We start from the raw sequence: 20,091 nt of genomic DNA on the forward strand, positions 1-20,091 counted from the left end.
GAGAAGGAAAGGTCTTCAAGCCTGGAAACAAGCAAGAGCAAAGAGCTGCCATCAGGCAAGAAGCAGTCATGTCCCAGATGTGGGGCAGAGCCACGCTGGAAGGAACACAGTGAGCTGGGTCCTATATAAGGTCAGACAATTTGCAGACCCCAGACCCCAGACAACAATGAAAATTTCAAGACATGAAAGGAGCTATCCATGGGCTATCAGAACAGAATACACTTTATCTATCTAATTTAGTTGTATTCAGAATGCATCAATGAAAATGATTTGATAAAACAGAGCATGCGATGAGGAGAAAATCAAGGGGGATCGTATAAATCCTGTCACTACCTGGGCTTGAGTTGGTTGACTTATTGAATCTCAAGAAGAATCAGTTTTCGTATGCATAAAATAGGGTATATAAATGAGATATGTGTATTAGATTTCTATCACACCTGTAAAAAATTATACAGACTCATAAACACACACACACATCTGTGTGTTAGAAGTCAGAAGTCTAACATGTGTAACACCAGGCTAAAGGAAGGTGTTCAGTGTTCATAGGGTTGCATTTATATCTGGTGAATATAAGAGAATCTGTTGCTTTCCTCATCCAGGTTGTTGTGAGGAAATCAGTTCCTTGTGATTATAGGACTGTGGTCCCAATTTCCTAGCTGGCCAATGGAAGACCATTCTAAGCTTATAAAAGCTACCTGCATTCATTGGCTCATGGCCTCTTCCTCCATTTTCAAATACAGCCATGGAGAGTGAAGTTGCTCTTGGGCTTCAAAACTCTCCTGTCTTTTTTTCTTCCACTGCCACATCGCTGTGACTCACTCTTTTGGCTTCTGCTTTTGCTTTTAGAGGTGTATGTGACTAAGCTGAGCCAACCCAGATCATCCAGAAGAAACTCCTAATTAAGAAGTCAATTCGTTAGCATCCTTTAATCAATCTTAAACCTTAATGATTTTTGTCATGTAATGGAATATCTAGAAAGGTTTTGAGGAATAAGACATGGGCATCTAGGAGTGGTTGGGGAACATTATTTTTCTTACCACAGTGTTTTGTTAGACTTACATTAACATCTGTATCAATGTGATTTAGATTTGAGAAATCAATGTGCATTGTGTTAGGCATTGTTTAAATGGGTTTTCTAAATATTATACATATGTGGGTATATAAATATTTTACAAATATATACATATAGTATTGGATGAAATAACAAAACGGAGGGAAAACTGGGTCCTATGGGGATGCAATGAATCAATTCTCTCAAGCCCAGATAGTGACAGGATTTATACTAGGCCTTGACTTTATCCCAATAGCACTCTTTGCTGTTTCATCCAATATACATATATGCTTGTTTCATATCTATATATGTATATATATACACACACATGACTAAATATATATGTAGTCATATATATTGACTAAACATAAAAAATTAATAAAGTTTATTTAAGTGCAATGTGTGAAGCACATTAAAAAGGTAGTTTGGCTTTATTCTGAAATCAGGTTATCTTTTTTTATGTTTAATATCCCCATCATTCATTTACATATGCCAATTTGCTTTTCTTAAGCCTTTTATTAAGTACAAAATATTTTTTGGTCTATTCATGGCAATTTAATTATTAGAAATATGAATCAAAGAAATAAAAAGTAAACTAATTTTTTTTTTTTTGTCTTTTTGCCATTTCTTGGGCCACTCCCACGGCATATGGAGGTTCCCAGGCTAGGGGTCTAATTGGAGCTGTAGGCACCGGCCTACGCCAGAGCCACAGCAATGCAGGATCCGAGCAGCGTCTGCAACCTACACCACAGCTCACGGCAACGCCGGATCGTTAACCCACTGAGCAAGGTCAGGGATCGAACCTGCAACCTCATGGTTCCTAGTCGGATGCGTTAACCACTGCGCCACGACGGGAACTCCCCTAAACTAATTTTTATATGGACATTTTTCATGCTCTTTTCCACAAAGACAATCTATATATTATGCTCCCGTTGGAATAGCTCTCCCCAGTAAGGTCTGTGCAAGCAGTATAAATGCTAATGTATTGTGGTCTAATTTTTGCTGAACTGCATGTACGTAACATAATCAAAATTTGGTGTTCTTCTGGAACTAACTCTGTGGATGCTATTTCTCTTTTTTTCTCATGACCTTTGGGAAAGTAAATAATATCAAAAAGCCCAACCAATCATGTAATGCGCATCCCCAAATGAACAGGGAAATTGCAGTGCATTTGTACAATCTCTGGAATTGGATTAGAGTCCTAGGGCTTGGAATGTCACCCAGCACCGACCACGAATCCTGCCCTTAACACTGAACCAAACTATAAATCATGTAGTAATTTTTATTGCTGCTTGTTCTCTGGTTTGGTTGACAACTTAATATCCCTGAGTAGTATTTGGCTATAAAATGGTGCACATGACTGGTCATGGGCAGTAAAGAAAGCCCTTGTACTTTCTGATTGCTACAGGAAAATCTTTTGTGCCATTTGTAATTGAAATAAATAAATAACTATCCAAACTCAGCAACTTTGGCCTTGCTGAAAAGTGAGTAGAAAAACCAAACTGAAAGCGCATTTTCTTCGCCCTGCACGTGTTTTAAGATCTCTGCTAGACAGATCTGAAGGCAGGATGCTTACTATACCCATTATTGATGGCAGTTTTCATTTTCTTCGTAGTTTGATTGCAAAATACTGGAGCATCCATAAAATGCTCCTCACCTTTAGAAGTATCTTATTGTAATGGTTCTTTACCTATGGTTTCCATTTTAATATTAATATTAAAAATACTAATATTAATATTTATTAACAAAACATAATGTATTTGTTATGTCTTATTTGAATATCATCAACAAATGATACACAAATAATTCTACTCTCTTCAAAATGCACTCAAAATTTCCAAATCTTTTAATATTCTACATTTTCCACTTTACCAGTAAAACACACACATACACATACACACTCAACTGTCTGATTTGTGATTAAAGCAGGGAGATCAAAATAACCTTTGATTCTTTTTTTTTTTTTTTTTTTGTCTTTTTGCCTTTTTCTAGGGCCACTCCTATAGCACATGGAGGTTCCCAGGCCAGGGGTCTAATCAGAGCTGTAGCCTCTGGCCTACACCAGAGCCACAGCAACGTGGGATCCGAGCCACGTCTGCGACCAAGCCACGGCAATGCTGGATCCTTAATCCACTGAGCAAGGCCGGGATTGAACCCACAACCTCATGGTTCCTCGTCGGATTCGTTAACCACTGAGCCATGACGGGAACTCCCCTTTAGATTCTTAATGATAGCTCATCTGATCTTCAGTCATAGGCTAGTGTCTAAAAGTTTTTTGTCTTAGAAAGTCTCAAATCAATGTTTCTCATATGTATCTGCTATTTGTGCCTGATGCTACTACTCTGTTTTAGGCCTTCATGTATCTCTGGTCCACACATTAGGATGACTTTCCAATGGTCTCAGTGCTTTCTTACTGCACTAAAGACATGTTACATTGTTACCAGAGCTAGCTCCCTAAGAGATATTTTATCATATAACTCATTTTACACTATACCATTATTCCTATTGTCTAAAGAATAAATTCCAAACTTCGTAGATAGGTAGTGAAGAGCTTCTGATGTCTAAGTTAGTTTCAACTTGAAATTGCATGTTCTTCTAACAGACTGCATAATTCTTTGCTCTTTCTGTACCCCTGGTATAAACAATTCAATCCACAACTATGCATCAATAAATATCCCCTCCCTTTACTCTCTCACTGACTAAATAGCCACTTTATGTGAACTAATAGAGTATCTTTCTCCTACCTCTTCTAGTATTTATTTCAGAAAACTAAAGTTGACTTACATAGCTCTCCCTCCTCCTTGTATTTTAAAACCTAGGAAGATATAAGATTTTGTGTCACTTATAACAGGCACCAGATACTTGATGCTGGCTGAAACACCAAGTTATATTGGCTTCCTGGAAAAATAAGTTGTAAATCAATCTGGTGTGTGTGTGTGTGTGTGTGTGTGTGTGTGTTGGCATAAACAGAAAAAATAACTGAAAAATATTGTCTATAATAAAAATACTTTCAAAGAATGAAAAAGATTGGTATCACTTTTTCTTCGAATGTTAATAGAAGGTAAATTACAACTGAAGTCATCTGATCCTGGACTTTTCTTTTTTTTTTTTTTTTTTTTTTTTGTCTTTTGTTGTTGTTGTTGCTATTTCTTTGACCGCTCCCGCGGCATATGGAGGTTCCCAGGCCAGGGGTTGAATCGGAGCTGTAGCCACCAGCCTACGCCAGAGCCACAGCAAGGCGGGATCCGAGCCGCGTCTGCAACCTACACCACAGCTCACGGCAACGCCGGATCGTTAACCCACTGAGCAAGGGCAGGGACCGAACCCGCAACTCATGGTTCCTAGTCAGATTCGTTAATCACTGCGCCACGACGGGAACTCCTGGACTTTTCTTGTTAGGATGTTTTTGAATTACTGAGTCTATCCCTTTACAAATATTCAGATGTATTATTTCATCATTATAGAGCCTCAGATTGTCTGTTTCTAGGGGTTTATTCATTTCTTTTGGGTTGTCCAATTTGTTGGTGTATAATTGTTCATATTAGTCTCTTATGATCCAACATGGATATGCAAATATGCTCAACATGATTAATCATCAGGAAAAAGCAAATTAAAATCACAATGAGATATTACTTCACACCTATTAGAATGACTATTATCAAATAATAGGAAATAAAATGTGCTGATGAAAGGTGGTGAGGAAGATGGTGGGAAAATATGCATTGTTGGTGAGACTGTAAATTGGTACATCCACTATGGAAAACAGTGTGAAGTTTCCCCAAAATACTAGAAGTAGAACTCTCCCATATGATCTAGCAGTTTCACTTTTGGGTGTTTATCTGAAGAAAAAAACACTAACTGGAAATAGCACATGGACTTCTAATGTTCATTGCATTATTATTTACGATACCCAGAATATGGAAATAAACTAAGTGCCCATTTATGGATAAATAGATAATGAAATTATTGTGTATATATAATGGAATATTGTTTAGCTGTAAAAATTAATGATATATTGCCTTTTGTGACATCATGAATGGATCTTGGGACATTTTGCTAAGTGAAATAAGTCAGACAGAGAAAGACAAATATCCTATGATCTCTCTTATTAGTGGAATCCAAAATGTAAAATAAAATATAATACAATAAGAATAAAACAAAGATCCTAGATACGAAGATCAGATTGGTAGTCGCCAAAGGTAGAAGGGTGAGGAGTAGGATAAATGGGTAAACTGGTTTTTATTCCTTTAAATAAAATAAATTAAGAAAGTAACATTTGATAAAAGGTAAGTTCCATTAGGGTAGGGAAATTTTACTCACTGAATTATCAGAACTTTGAAGAGTACTTGGAACATAGTAGATTCTTAGTATATTTGTAAAGTAATATGTAACTATCATTGTTATTTGGGAAGTCTAGTCGGCTAACAGCAGATGAATCTTTCAGAGCATATTAAAGACCTAAAATGGTAGCAAGATTGTCCCTCTGAAGTACAATATTAAATTTTTCGTGATAGGGATTTGATTAAAGGTGGTTCCCACTGAAATACAGTGATGGCTAGTATTGGAATCTTATGGGACAAAGCCAGTTTATATTCAGAGTTGTTAGATAATTAGAGTAATGAATAATGATACTGATACTGCACTAGAATGTGAAGTTAGCAGAGATAAAATGATGTCTAGTAATATTCATTCATATTTCTGAACCTGTAACTCAATTGTTAGAAAGACTGTTAAAAAAAAAAAGAGAGAAAAACAAATTTCACTATCATGTCTCCATGAATGCCTTAATTTGAAATAAGTCAAAAAGTACAACAGATATAGGACAACGATAGCAATGACTACTGAAAATCTTTGGGAATAAAATTTTCATGAAAGTCCATGTGTGTGGGGTGTGTGTGTGTGTGTGTGTGTGTGTATGTGTGTTTGAATTAGAATCCATTGACCACATATAACAGAAAAATCTTAATAGCTTAAAATAACAAAACGTGTCTAGCTGAGGAACAAACTGCTTAATGTAGGTGGCTCCAGGGTTGGTAATTGAGTCTTCAGGGAAGAATCAGAGTTTTATCACTTTTTCACACAGTTTTTGGATGTCTTCAGTTTAGTTTTTGTCATGTTCTTGAGATATTAGACCCATGTCATATACTGAAACTTCAATTGACATGGGAATAAGACATTAAAAGTTGCTGTTCATGTCTTTTTTAGAATTAGAGGAATTTCCCAAAATTGCTGTAAGAATTTTCCTCTCACACAAGTAAAAAGAATTTCATCACATGCCCATGACCTGTGTGGTACCTACAGGTAAATGAGAAAATCTATCCCTGAGCTGGTATTAGTTACCCTGTCTCAGAAATGATGCCTAAACAAAACAAAAGGGTTTTTCTGTAACAAGAATTTAATGTGCAACCAACAATTACGTTACATTATTTTAGTTAAGGATTCTTACAAATTGGTTTTTATATCCCTGATATTTTTTCTACTAATACAAAAAAAGGAAATTTCCAATAGAGCATGTTACTCTCAGTTTTCAATGTGCATAATTTGTTCAATCATTAATATGGTGCGATAATCAGCACTATAGATATATATTTAGAGCTAGTTCCAGATTTACATCTATATTTCATCCAAAACTTCATCAAATAATCAAATTGGATATTTTATCATGAAAAAGGAGCAAAATTTTTGTGAGTAGTTGCCAAACAACAACAACAACAGTACTAAAATACCACAAATGTGTTTCTGAAAAATCTAATGTTTTGCAAATCCCACACTAAAATTATCAGGGCTTATGAAAAAAATAAGGCTAAAGGCATGAGAGTCAAAACCTAAGCAGCTTTATAACTGAGATGCTAACCAACACAATAACATTCACCTGATAACATAATATGGTAACACAGTTACAAAATAGGGTTTTTTTTTGTTTTGTCTTTTTTTAGAGCCACACCCACCGCATATGGAGATTCCCAGGCTAGGGGTTGAATTGGAGCTGTACCCGCTGGCCTATGCCACAGCCACAGCAACTCGGGATCTGAGTCGCGTCTGCGACTTACACCACAGCTCACGGCAACACGAGATTCTTAATCCACTGAGCGAGGCCAGGGATCAAACCCACGTCCTATGGTTCCTAGTCAGATTCCTTAACCACTGAGCCATGATGGGAAGTTCCCCAAAATAGTAATTCAAATAAATAAATGCAACATTGAGTATAGTTATTACCTTTTTTAAAACAAAAGAATGTGTTGTAAGGAGTGGTTGAGTTTCCTAAGAAATTAATCTTTGGATGAAGTTTTTAAAAACACAAGGAGATCTACATAATTTCACTTCTACTGTAAACCTGAGTCAGGAGATTTATGGAAATGTGAATAGATTTAGTTCCTTACTGTGGATTCCTCTAGAGCTCACTCTAATCTGCAGTTATTGCCCACAGACTCAGAGATTCAATATTAAGATTAGTTTCAGTTAAAATAATTCCGAGTGACAGCAAATTACGTGCTAATGCCTGATTTAGTCCAGGGATAGGAAAGATTGCTTCTTAGCTGAATGCTAATTAGAGAGTAAAGACTATTTACATATTTAATCATCTAATGAGCCAAAGGGTACTTGAATCTGTCCTATTACTTTTTTTTCAAACAGAATATACACATAGATTTCAAGGTTAAAAAAAGAGAATTTCTATCAGAGTAACATAGATAAGAAATCAATGGTGGTGGAGAGATAACATATTTTCTGAGGGGGCTGAATTTGAATTGGATGAGAACTTTAGAGTTTTATGGGATTCATCTATGTTCTTGGAATAGAAACAATATTTTTGGAGATAGAATGAAACACATTCCCCATTAATGTATACATTTTTATTAACTCAAAATTCATTATTGAAAAATTACCCTAGATTGGTTCAATTGCAAAGGTCCCATTTTTACAAAATTTCAAGTGTACAAGGCTGTGTGTCTGTGGTGTTTCAAAAAGTGAATATCTGAACTAGTTGCAAATCTGTTCATATATTAAAAAAGGCATTTAGGTTTGTACAACAGTATGGCTGACACTTCTTTTACTTACAATGTCATTTTGCACTATGTCTATGTTCTTTACTACATATATTCATAAATGTGTGTATATATTTATTTATTTATTTATTTTTCCACTGTACAGCATGGGGACCAAGTTAAACATACATGTATACGTAATTTTTCCTCCCATTGTCATGTTGTGATGTAAGTATCCAGACATAGTTCTCACTGCTACACAGCAGTATATCAAATTGTAAATTCTCTCTTAAAACAAACTACTTTTAAAATAAACAATTTTATTCACAACTTGTTAAAAATTACTTTGATTGAATTCGGCTTATTATATTTTTGATTTTAGATTTTTTTAGGCCTTTTTAAAGTTCAGCTTAGATTTGACATATTCAAATATTTATTTAGAGAGGCAGTTGTCATCATATAATGCAGATGTTATTGAATATCAAGGAAACAAATATTTATTTACTAACACCCATGAGATGTTATCATTTTAGCAAAGCAAAAATCCTATAAATTATAATTCCAACTTTATATATTAAGTTAGTTTAGAGAGACAACAGCCTGGGCTTTAGAGTCAGACACACTTTGGGTTAAATTCAAATCCTCTTCTTTACAAATTGAGTTATCTGGAGCAAGTTACTTAACTTTTCTAAGCCTCAATATAACAATATTTCCTTCATAAGATTCTTACGAGAAAAAATTAATATTTAGAAATGTCTTGACATAGTGCTTGATACACAGCAATGACTAAAAGTGTATGAGCTATTGTTTCTAGTACTATTCTTTTACTCTAATATCATTATTTATTGTTGCTACTTTTTTTGTCATTTTTAACATTATTATTACTGTCAGAGATAGTAATGGATTTTCTACAAAAGTCACTGTTGTAAACAATTGAAATATATTTCAACTGTGTGTCTTTCTATCAAAAACTGGACTTTGATTCCAGGTTTTCTGCCTAAAATATGTATGTTTCAGTCTGCCTCAGGGCTCCTCAAATTTTAAAGTGCATGCAAATCACTCAAGAATCTTAAATAATTATAGTATCTGATTCATTCAATAGAGCAAGAGGCCTGAGTGTCTGCATTTTTTAGAAACTCCCAAAGTACCAGGGTCTCTAGTTTTCAAAACACAATCTTAATAGTGGGAAATAGAGAATATTTTCAGATTCTTGGGCACAAGAAGTTTGGAAAAAGTACACAAGTTTTCTGGCTTCAAATAGAATGTCCTAACTCATCCCTGAGAAATGAAAGATCACTGTCTCCAAACCCTCAGATTCAGAGTAATTCATGATTTCATAAGCATGAATTTCAGTTCATGCTTAAAGTATGATTGACCTAGGAAGATTCATTGGAAATAAGGCTTCTGTCTTTTTTTTTTTTAATGGCCACATGTGTGGCATATGGAAGTTCCCAGGATAGGTGTTAAATCTGGGCTGTAGCTGCCTGCCTATGTCACAGCCATGGCAACACCAGATCCCAGCTATACACTGCAGCTTGCAGCAACTATGAATCTCTAAACCACTGAGCAAGACCAGGGGTTGAATGTGCATTCTCACAGACACCAAGTTGAGTTCTTAACCCACAGAGTCACAAAAGGAACTCCTAGTCAGATGTTCTTTGTTGCTTTTCTGAGAGAGTAAAGGAGTAAAGAAGAAAATAAGGATATCATTCCCCCCCCCCTTTTGTTTGCTACACCCGCAGTATATGGAAATTCCCATGCCACAGCTGTGGCAATGCCAGATCCTTAACCTGCTGTGCCACAAGGGAATTCCTTCATTTTACTTTCTTAATGAATATTTATTATGACTCCAAATAAAACAGAAATGTTCCTTTTGCCCACATTACTTAAAGTGTACATGTAGTATGTATACATCTACTTAAAGATGTTTGAAAATAGTTGGCCAGGGGTTAGGGAACAGTGAGAAGGAATGTGTTTTCAAGAAAATTACCATTAAACAGGCACCTAAAAATACAAAAAATTAGTCAGGAAAATGAAAGAATGAATATATAACAAGAATATTTTAGGAACAACATGTGCAAATTTATTGAAAAAGAAAAGAATATGTTTAAAGCAACTAGACAGGAGAAATTTGCTTGTAATTAACTGGATATTGATGGCCAAGGGTGAGAATGGCATAAGATGTAAATTCAGGCAGAGATCTCATCATTCTTTCCTGACTCTGGTCAAGCTTCCTTCTCTCCAGTTCCCACTGTGTAACAACTAGCAATATGAAGATGCTGGATCACTTTGCTTGCCATAAGCACATTTTTCTGTTTCTATGAAATGCAGATAACAGTTTTTCTCTTAGCAAGGTTATTTTCAAGATCGAGCAACATGAGATGTGTGGAAATGAACAGTTAAAAATGCTGTGACTCTCCAGGATTATCACTGCAAAAAAATAACCAGTTTCAATCATGAATGATGGCTAGATTTTTGACATACTTTCACAAAGATCAGTTTGTTTTTAAAACCAAGATGCCTTGTAAGTTCACTAGATTCTTTTATGTCATTTGGGCATTTCAAAACTAAAACTAAAGCAAATGGTAAGAAAATAAAATAGTGTTGATGATGATAAAAGTTAAGACCAATCCATGAGCAGAGTGTTTTCCTCCATCTTCATTTCACAAAGAAGAGATAATTCATGACCTATTAGGATAAGTGATATAAACTGATATAACCACTATGGATAACTATACCAAGGTTCCTCAAAAACTAAGCATAGAACATATGATACAGCAATCCCATTCTTGGACATAAATCCAGAGAAAATCATAACTCAAAAACCATTGTTCATTGCAGCACTATTCACAATAGCCAAGTCTTGGAAACAACTTAAATGTCCATTGACAGCTGAATGGATAATGAAGATGTGGCACATGTATATACAATGGATTATTACTCAGCCATAAAAAAGAACTGAATAATGCAATTTGCAGCAACATGGATGGACTTAGAGATTATCATACTAAGTAAAGCAAGACAAAGAAAGAGAAATATCATATAATATCACTTATATATGGAGTCTAAAAACAGGATAAAAATGAACTTATTTTCAAAACAGAAACAGACTTATAGACTTTGAAAACAAACTTAGGGTTACCAAGGGGGGAAAATGGGAGTTGGGAGAGTTAGATTGGGAGTTTTGAATTGACATATGCAAACTATTTTATATTGAATTGATGATCAACATGGACCTGTGTATTGCACAAGAAACACTACTCAATATTCTATGAACCAAGTTCCCTTTGTGGCTCAATGGTTAACAAACCCAACTAGGATCCATGAGGATCTGAGAGTTGAATCCCGGGCCTCACTCAGTGGGTTAAGGATCCGGTGTTGCCATCCATGAGCTGTGGTGTAGGTCAGAGATGTGGCTCGGATCCCCAGTTGCTGTGGCTGTGATGTAGGCTTGCAGCTGTAGCTCTGATTCGACCCTGAGCCTGAGAACTTAATATGCCATGGGTGCACCTCCCGCCCACAAAAAAAATTCTATGATAACCTATATGGGAAAAGAATCTGAAAATGAATGGATGTGTACATATATATAACTGAATTGTTTTGTCGTACAGCAGAAATTAACATTGTAAATCAACTATAAAAAGTTTATAAATAAAGAAGAGGAAAAAAAAAGAAAGCAAATTCGAGTGTGGCTTTCTTTCATGGAAGGCAGATTGAAAGGCCACAGTTGCTAGGTTGGTGGTGGGATACCTTAAAAGAGAATTTAGATATATTTCTCCGTCATTCTACTGCATAGGCATAACCAAGGATTAGCTCCTCACCAGAGAGACACATCGTCTGGAGGACTGCCAGATAACACCAGTCTCATCATCCCTATCACTTTAACTGCTGAAAGTCTTTACAGTTTAGATATTAGAAATGACGCATAGTTCATGAAAATGAATTATTATTTTCTTTGTTGGAAAAAGAAAAGTCAGAAGGGACAAGGAAGTTTCAGGGAGAATTGAAGCAATAGGAAATATGGTACCCTGAAGTGTCCAGAGCAAAATCAACTGATTCTAAATTGTGAGTGTAGTCTGCCCTTCAATGTGATTAATTTTCTCTAACATTTTGTGTCTTTCATAACTCCAATAAATGGAAGCAACATGGAATTTCTGATGATCATTAGATATAACAGTATTTGAAATCTTGATTCTTTGAGAATTTCTTGACAAAAGTGGGTGGCAGAAGGCTGAGAGTTATGAAGAATTCTCCCCTTTTCCTAATTTTTGGGATCCATGTTATTATTATTATTATACAATATTATAATGTTATAAACAAACTAGTAGTCAAAAGTAAGCTAATATCGCACAGGAGAATAAATTAGTAGCATGATAAAAGTGTAGAGTGGTAGATAAAATGTCCTGAGTATTTTGATCGAGGTGTATATATATAAATATATAGATATAGTGTGTATGTGTGTGTGTAAGAGAGAGAGGGTAGGAGAAGCCTGGGAGAGAAAGAGGGAGGGAGGGAGAATTAAACTTTCAAAGTTATATTTTTCTAAATTCATCGTGAACACCTTATGTTCTTTACTGTTTTCATCCAGGGAATATCTTGTAAAACACATTTCACAGGCAGGCAAGATATTTGACGTTTTTTTTCTTCCCATAGTTTAATCCACTTGTGAATTTGAAACTTAAATCCTTTGAAAGATTCAATCCCTTTGGAAATGCTAATCTCAAAAGGACTTTTATTTTCTTTTTTGGTGTAAAAGTAATCACTCATTTCTTTGTAATTATATAGTGCATTCTATTTTACTTCCATTGCATTTTTCTTATTAATCTTATTCTCTTAATACTCTAGTTATGATGCTGTCCATTTCCAATAATGCTGTTAACACAAAGGAAAAAAAATATTCTTAGAAAAGAAAAAGAATTATGTTGAAGTTTTATAGAGGCTTTTTTTTCTCCCTTCCATTTCCTTTTTGCTTCAAAACACTGCACTCCTGTAATGCTTTTACATTTGAGGCTAAGTCTGCAGCTCAAAAATATTGATTCTTTTATCTACAGGATGTTCTTGGCCACAGCAGACAGCACAAATGAATGAAAATGCATGTGTTTTTCTTCCCCTTTCAGAAAACATTTGCCATCTGTCTATGGCCTTTCATGAACAAGAGACCCAGTCCTTTGGTTTAATGTTACGTAAAGCGTCTCTACAGGATGATCTCAACCAAATGTTTTATCTCAGGGGAAGTGAAAGAATGGAGGCCTAGAAAACTTTTGTGTAATGATGTATGCTATCAAATATTTATTAAGTGGCTTCTAAAATCTAAGCAACATGTTAAATTTTGGAAATGCAATAACCAGAAATGCGAAGGCTCCATAATTTTTTGAAATAGCATCCATTCTAGTGAAACGAGAAGGGATATTGTATGGAAAACCTCATTAGTATTTTGAAAAATTCCTGATGGTCAGAGAGTGTTTGAGTAAAGAAAATCTTGGACTAAATATCTAGAGGCCTAGATTCTAGGTCCAGTAAGCACTAAATAAATTCTCAGGTGTCATATAAAATTGAAGTACACCTACCTTACAATATTTTCTAGTGGCTTAAGTAACTTAAGGCTGTGAGCATACTGCTGTGAATTTGTTTTGTTGTTTCTTTTATTATGGTTCAGTTCTAGTTATTCTCCATCATATCTTCAGTCTTTTCATATTTCCAGGTACAATATAATAACTAAATACATACAATGAATTTTCTGAATAAACTATTGGAAAACAATTTTAGTGACTGAGTCAGTTTCCTTTTGTACTTCAGGGTTATTGGGGACTCACTGTTCAATATCTAGGGCTATTTTTCTTGAAGTACATCAGGTGACTCCCATATTATTCTTCCAGATTACATATTTTCTTACCTATTAAACAAAGATAATTTGTCCATTAACACATTTTTCTCATGATCTGTTGTTCAAATACAGGATACTTGAGATTTTTATAAATTCCTGCTTTCATTTTGTCAGAATTTTGTCATTATGGACCCTCTGTCTATTAAACCCCAAATTCTTTAGCTAATGACCAATGTGTTACTTATTTATAAGAAATTAGATAACTAAATTGGGAAGGAACCTTCCTAAATGGAGTTTAAATTTGAAGGTTACAATACCATACTGAGACTATCATTGCTGCTAATACTTTTTTCTTTCCCCATCCCTGTCTTAAAATGTGCTGTGGAAAAGGGAGAATATAAAAAAAGGACAAGAAAAAATAAAGTTTTGGTTTAGCTTTGCTTTCTCTTTTTCCCTTTCTTTATAGGACTTGTGCAGAATGTCCATTTGGAATTCAACTAGAAATATACAAGCACACATTTCTATGACAACCAGCCAGGTATCTCTCAGGCAAGCCATGGTTTACTTCTGAAGAATTCTCTCATGCTCCCAAGTGGTCTGGGCTAAGGAAGGGTGGGTTCTCTCACAGGTAGCAATTATTTCTCTAAAGCTGTGTGTATGTGTGTGTGTGTGCTTCCTCAAAAATAGGGCCTCAGGATAAGATAACTTGTAAATGAATGGTTTGCCTTATCTTCTCTAAGAGAATCTATACTAAAGCATATGAGATAGGAAGAGTTCCTGTGACAAAAAAATTGGATAGGCAATGGTGATAGTTCCCATTCCTGGCATTGTTTAATGCTGGTTAAATAAAATAAGAACTGTGACTCACATAATTCATTAGCGTATTTATACCTACATTTAGACGATTAAATATTATAGAGATAGTATGCCCACTCTTAGTTTGAAAAGGCAGAATTAAAGTGGATTTCCTAAATAAAATAAAATATAATAAAGTGGATTTCCCAGACTAGCAATGAGATAAGAATTAACATCATTTAGTAGAATCTCTTGGTTTATTTAATAGTTCAACATTTACAAAGTTCATTTGAGTGCATTACCGTATTTAAATTACCAGTAAAAACACAAAAGAGGTAAGACAAAACTATCTATTTTCTGAATATAAGGAAGTAACTGATTTGTCATAACCAGTTTTCAAAGATGAAAACAAGTGCCATTTTCTTGACAAAGTCTTCCCTTAACTACTTAATTGCAAACAATTCCATTATCCTCCAAGCTTTCAGTGAAATATTATAATTTCTTATGTCACTACACTCACCTATAGACTCTAATCATGAATAAGCATTGCTTAGCATACTTTGCAACTCTTCACATACAAAACACTCATTTAATTAAATAGTTATTGACTCCCTTGATCTTCCTAACAATGAATACTATCACCTCCAATTTACAAACAAGGAAATCCAAACTCAATAAAGGTGAAAGACATTGTAAAATATTACTGTAGCAGTATGTGGCAGAACCAGATCTAAAGTGAAAACCATGCATTTTTATATGCCTCCAACTGTCTCCTGGGAAGACAAAACATATTTACCTGCATATCATTTAGGATGTATGACATAATGCTTTGAGAATACTAGGCACTAAGAAAATGTTTATTGAATGAATGAACTGAAAGATAAAGAAGGCTTCAAATAAAGAGAAAAAATCATATTCAAAGAGTAAAGATGGAAACAGATCAACTTGATTTTGACAACGTAAACAAAATCCTGTAAGTAAACAAATATAAAGAGGCCAGACATAATCTTAATATTCTGTTTTCCTCAACAAGTATATAGATCTCAGAAAAATGAAACATAATGAATGTCAGTATAGGTAAGAAGATGAAAATAGAGAAATAACTTTGTGTGAGTCAGCTAGGTTAAGGGTTCAAATTGTTATAGTAAGTTGGGAGCTCAGCCTAGTGAAAATGATGTGAACTAGATAAAGAACTGATAACTCTGATGAAAGCAATCCTTCATTTAGACTGACTAAGACAAATTGAAACTGATTATTTCATATAATTTTGTCTCTGGTTTTCTCTGTTGTCAAAATCTGGGTATCATTTAAATTTTTAAAATTTTTATTGGGGTATAGTAGACTTATTATGTTGTATTAGTTTCAGGTATACAGGAAAGTTGATCAGTTATGATATAAATATATCAATTACTTTTTTCTGTATAGGTTATTACAAACTATTCAGTAGACTCTCCTGAACTATATGGTAAGTTCTTGTTAATCATCTGTTTTATATAGTAGTGTGTATATCCCACCCTCCCAACTCATCCTTGCCCACAATGTTTTCACCTATGGTAACAATAAGATTGGTTTTGAAATCTTTGTTTCTGTTTTATAAATAAGTTATTTTGTATAATTTTATTAGATTTCACATAGAAGTGATATTATATAATATCTGTCTTTGATTTACTTCACTTAGTATGATAATGTCTAGGTCCAGCCATGTTGCTGCAAATTTAAATTTGTATATCCAAACTTTAGATTAAAAAATAACTATTACAGTGTAATATACAATAAATATTTGTTGAATTTATTGGTAATATTATCTTACCTCTAAAGATAAGAAAACAAAAGATAGTTTAACAATTAGCAATATACACATTCTTGAAGAATATAAGAATGATATTATTGGACAGGTATTACTATTGCATGTTGAAATTTTATAGTCTATGAAGCTTAAAATTCTTATTTGCATACACAACATAGCAATCTGAAATATATTTGAAATATGCATAAGGAATTTGGAAAAGGAAGAGCACAACTGATTAAAAACATGATGTCTGTGGAGGAACAATATAGATGAAATGCAAATTTTAAAATATTACTTTTTCTGATTATGCTAAGTTGGCAAAAGATGTGAACAGACTCCAAGGTGCAAGGAAGGAATACATATCCTAAATGCATTGTAAAAAAATTACCTGAATTGAGATTAGTTCTAACAGGCAAAACCAAATTGGTAAGAGACCACAGAATTCATAGCAGTTAGAAAAATTGCTCTGGGGTGTTACGGATATAACATTCAAGTATTAGCCCATCCACGGGCTTGGATTTCTGATTTGGCAATAAAACAAAACAAAACAGACAAAACAAAACAAAACAGCCCTTTAGAAATCCCTGTATTTTCCTCTGTAAGATGGGGTCATGGACATGACTACCTCATATGTCTGTTGCAAAGATTTTAATCAGTAATTTTGTAAAGCACTGAAGCATTTATCTAGCCTATTAACTAGAATTTGCTATAGCTATTTTGTTTTTACTTTTCAGATTAAAAATAATATGAACCAATAACCAATGATTGCTAAAGAAAAATGGGGATTGAACTGATGAAACTGAAACAGAACAAACTGAAAGAGTATTGGCTTACAATGAAATGACTTAGATTACTTATAAGATTGCAGAAAGAATTTGGGGCCAAATATCTGTGTAAAAAAAATCAAAGTGTAGGCAACTTAGCAAACCCCAAATGATGAATGTTAGGCCTGCACAATTCAAGAAACAAAACTTAATCTTAGTTTTTCTTTCCAATGCCCTCTTTTCCCCAAAAGCACCCCATGCCAATGGCCAATCATATCATCATAAATAAGCCTTGATGGCATTTTGTAAAGTTCCCAGCCCAAACAATAAGAAGGGGCCCCACAACCATCTCTACTTCCTGTTTTTAGCCAATAAATAGTTGGGCTTGCCTTGCTTTCAGCTGATTACCTTACTTATTTTATTTTAATTAAAATATAGTTGATTTACAATGTTGTCCAATTTCTTCTGCACAGCAAAATGACCCAGTCATATCTTATATATACATTTTTTTCCATATTATCTTCCATCATGGTCTATCCCAAGAGACTAGATATAGTTAGTTCCCGGTGCTGTACAGTAGTACCTCATTGCTTACCCATTATAAATACAATAGTTTGCATCTACTAGCCCCAAACTCCCCATCCATTCCACCCTGCCCCCCTCCCTCTTGGCAACTACAACTCTGTTCTTTATCCTTGAGTCTGTTTCTCTTTTGTACATAGGTTCATTTGTGCCGTATTTAAGATTCCAGATATAAATGGTATTACATGGTGCTTGCCTTTCTCTTTCTGACTCACTTCACAATATCCAAGACATGATTACTTAATTTTGCTTTTGACTTTCCCTGCCTAGTCCTACCATTGTAGTGCACTCAAATAAACTTCGAATTTGATCAAACAAGTACCTTTATTTTTCTTTGACAATTGGTACCAATATAAGATAAGGAATTATTTTATTCTAGAGAAACTGCGGAAGTCTAGCAGTCAGTAATGCAAAGCAGCAAACATAAAAGGAATTAAATTTTAGAAATTACAAATTTTGTTTACAAAAAGTAATATCAGCTTTTATATCACTCTCTCTCTCTCACACACACACACACACACACACACACACCTATCTTTCTATTATTTCTCTCCTATTTCCATGCAAGGACTTTGCTTTTATGTAACATTACATTGGATTTTGCCACGTGACTTGCTTAGGTGTTATGGTAGATGGAGGCTACCACACTGACCCTCAGCTTCAGGGTCCATGAACCACTTAACGAATGTGATGTTAACAATGTGATGCAAGGACAGGCTTAAAATGTTGTTTTAGGAGTTTGGATTTGCCCTCTGATATTCCTCCCTTCAGCATAATAAGAACTCTTCCCCTACCTCTTATTTCATGGATCCAAAATGAAAATATGCAAAGCAGAAGTGAACTCAATTTGCCAATTCTAATCAGACCTCACTGTTGAAGCAGAGCTTCCTGGCTGTCCAGTCAGGCTAACAAAGCAGATTGACAAGATGAAATCAAAGATCGGTATTTAAAGCTACTGAACTTTGAAGTGCTTTCTTGTGCGGTGATAGCAAGTAACCAATAAATACTATTTGCCTGTTAAATAAATTAATTACAAACTATTTTTATTACAGCATGTGTGTCCTCTCTATATTGGCACAAATGAGATTTGAATATTTTGTTAATTCTGTTTGGTGAAAGATATACTGAAAAAAAGTTGATAATGTTGGCAATAGAATGTAATAATAATGAGGAGTTCCCGTCATGGCACAGTGGTTAATGAATCCGACTAGGAACCATAAGGTTGCGGGTTCGGTCCCTGCCATTGCTCAATTGGTTGACGATCAATCGTTGCCGTGAGCTGTGGTGTAGGTTGCAGATGCGGCTCGGATCCTGCGCTGCTGTGGCTCTGGCATAGGCCAGAGGCTGCAGCTCCGATTAGACCCCTAGCCTGTGAACCTCCATATGCTGCGGGAGTGGCCCAAGAAATAGCAAAAAGACAAAAAAAAAAAGAATGTAATAATGAATTAATATTAGACATAAAGTGCTTTGAAATATTAAAATAACTTTCAAAGGATGAGAGAAACTATAGTATTTTCTTTCTTTTTTCTTTTTTTGTCTTTTTGTCCTTTCTAGCACCACTCTGGCGGCATATGGAGGTTCCCAGGCTAGGGGTTGAACAGGAGCTGTAGCCATCAGCCTACACCAGAGCCACAGCAACACGAGATCCAAGCTGAGTCTGCAACCTACACCACAGCTCATGGCAACGCTGGATCCTTAACCCACTGAGCAAGTGCAGGGACCGAACCCACAACCTCATGGTTCCTAGTCAGATTCGTTAACCACTGCGCCACGATGGGAACTCCCAGCATTTTCTCAAATAAGAAAATATTTATTGTAAAAGTTTAAGCATTATAGACATGCTGACTACACCCATAGCGTGAAGGTAATATATTCATTCTTCTATGAACATTCACATCTATTTCTTTAAGTCCTTAAATCATTTCCTGAAGTGGGAATCTTAGGAGCCCTTTGACAAGACATGGCCATATCAGAAACATCACACCAATCATTGATTCAAACTAGTGTGTATTAAAAAATCATATTTGAAGCTAGAATATTTTCATGGGTGCTTGCTTTGTTTTCTCCCAGGGTATACATTTTCCAAAAAAATGTGGCTACAAGTTGCTTCTTACTTTGTCACATAGACTTTAGAAAAATAAGTTGTTAGTAAATACTATTGATTTGAGGATCTTTAGCATGAAATAGTTTCTGTAAATTTTCAATTTTCCCATATTATAAACCTTTTCAGTTAAAACCAAAGGCACCCAATAGATAGTGAAGCATGATATAACTTTTCAGTAAAGACTAAGGAGTCGATTACA

Source organism: Sus scrofa, chromosome 3 (assembly GCF_000003025.6).
Source record: "Sus scrofa isolate TJ Tabasco breed Duroc chromosome 3, Sscrofa11.1, whole genome shotgun sequence".
NCBI lineage: Eukaryota > Metazoa > Chordata > Mammalia > Artiodactyla > Suidae > Sus > Sus scrofa.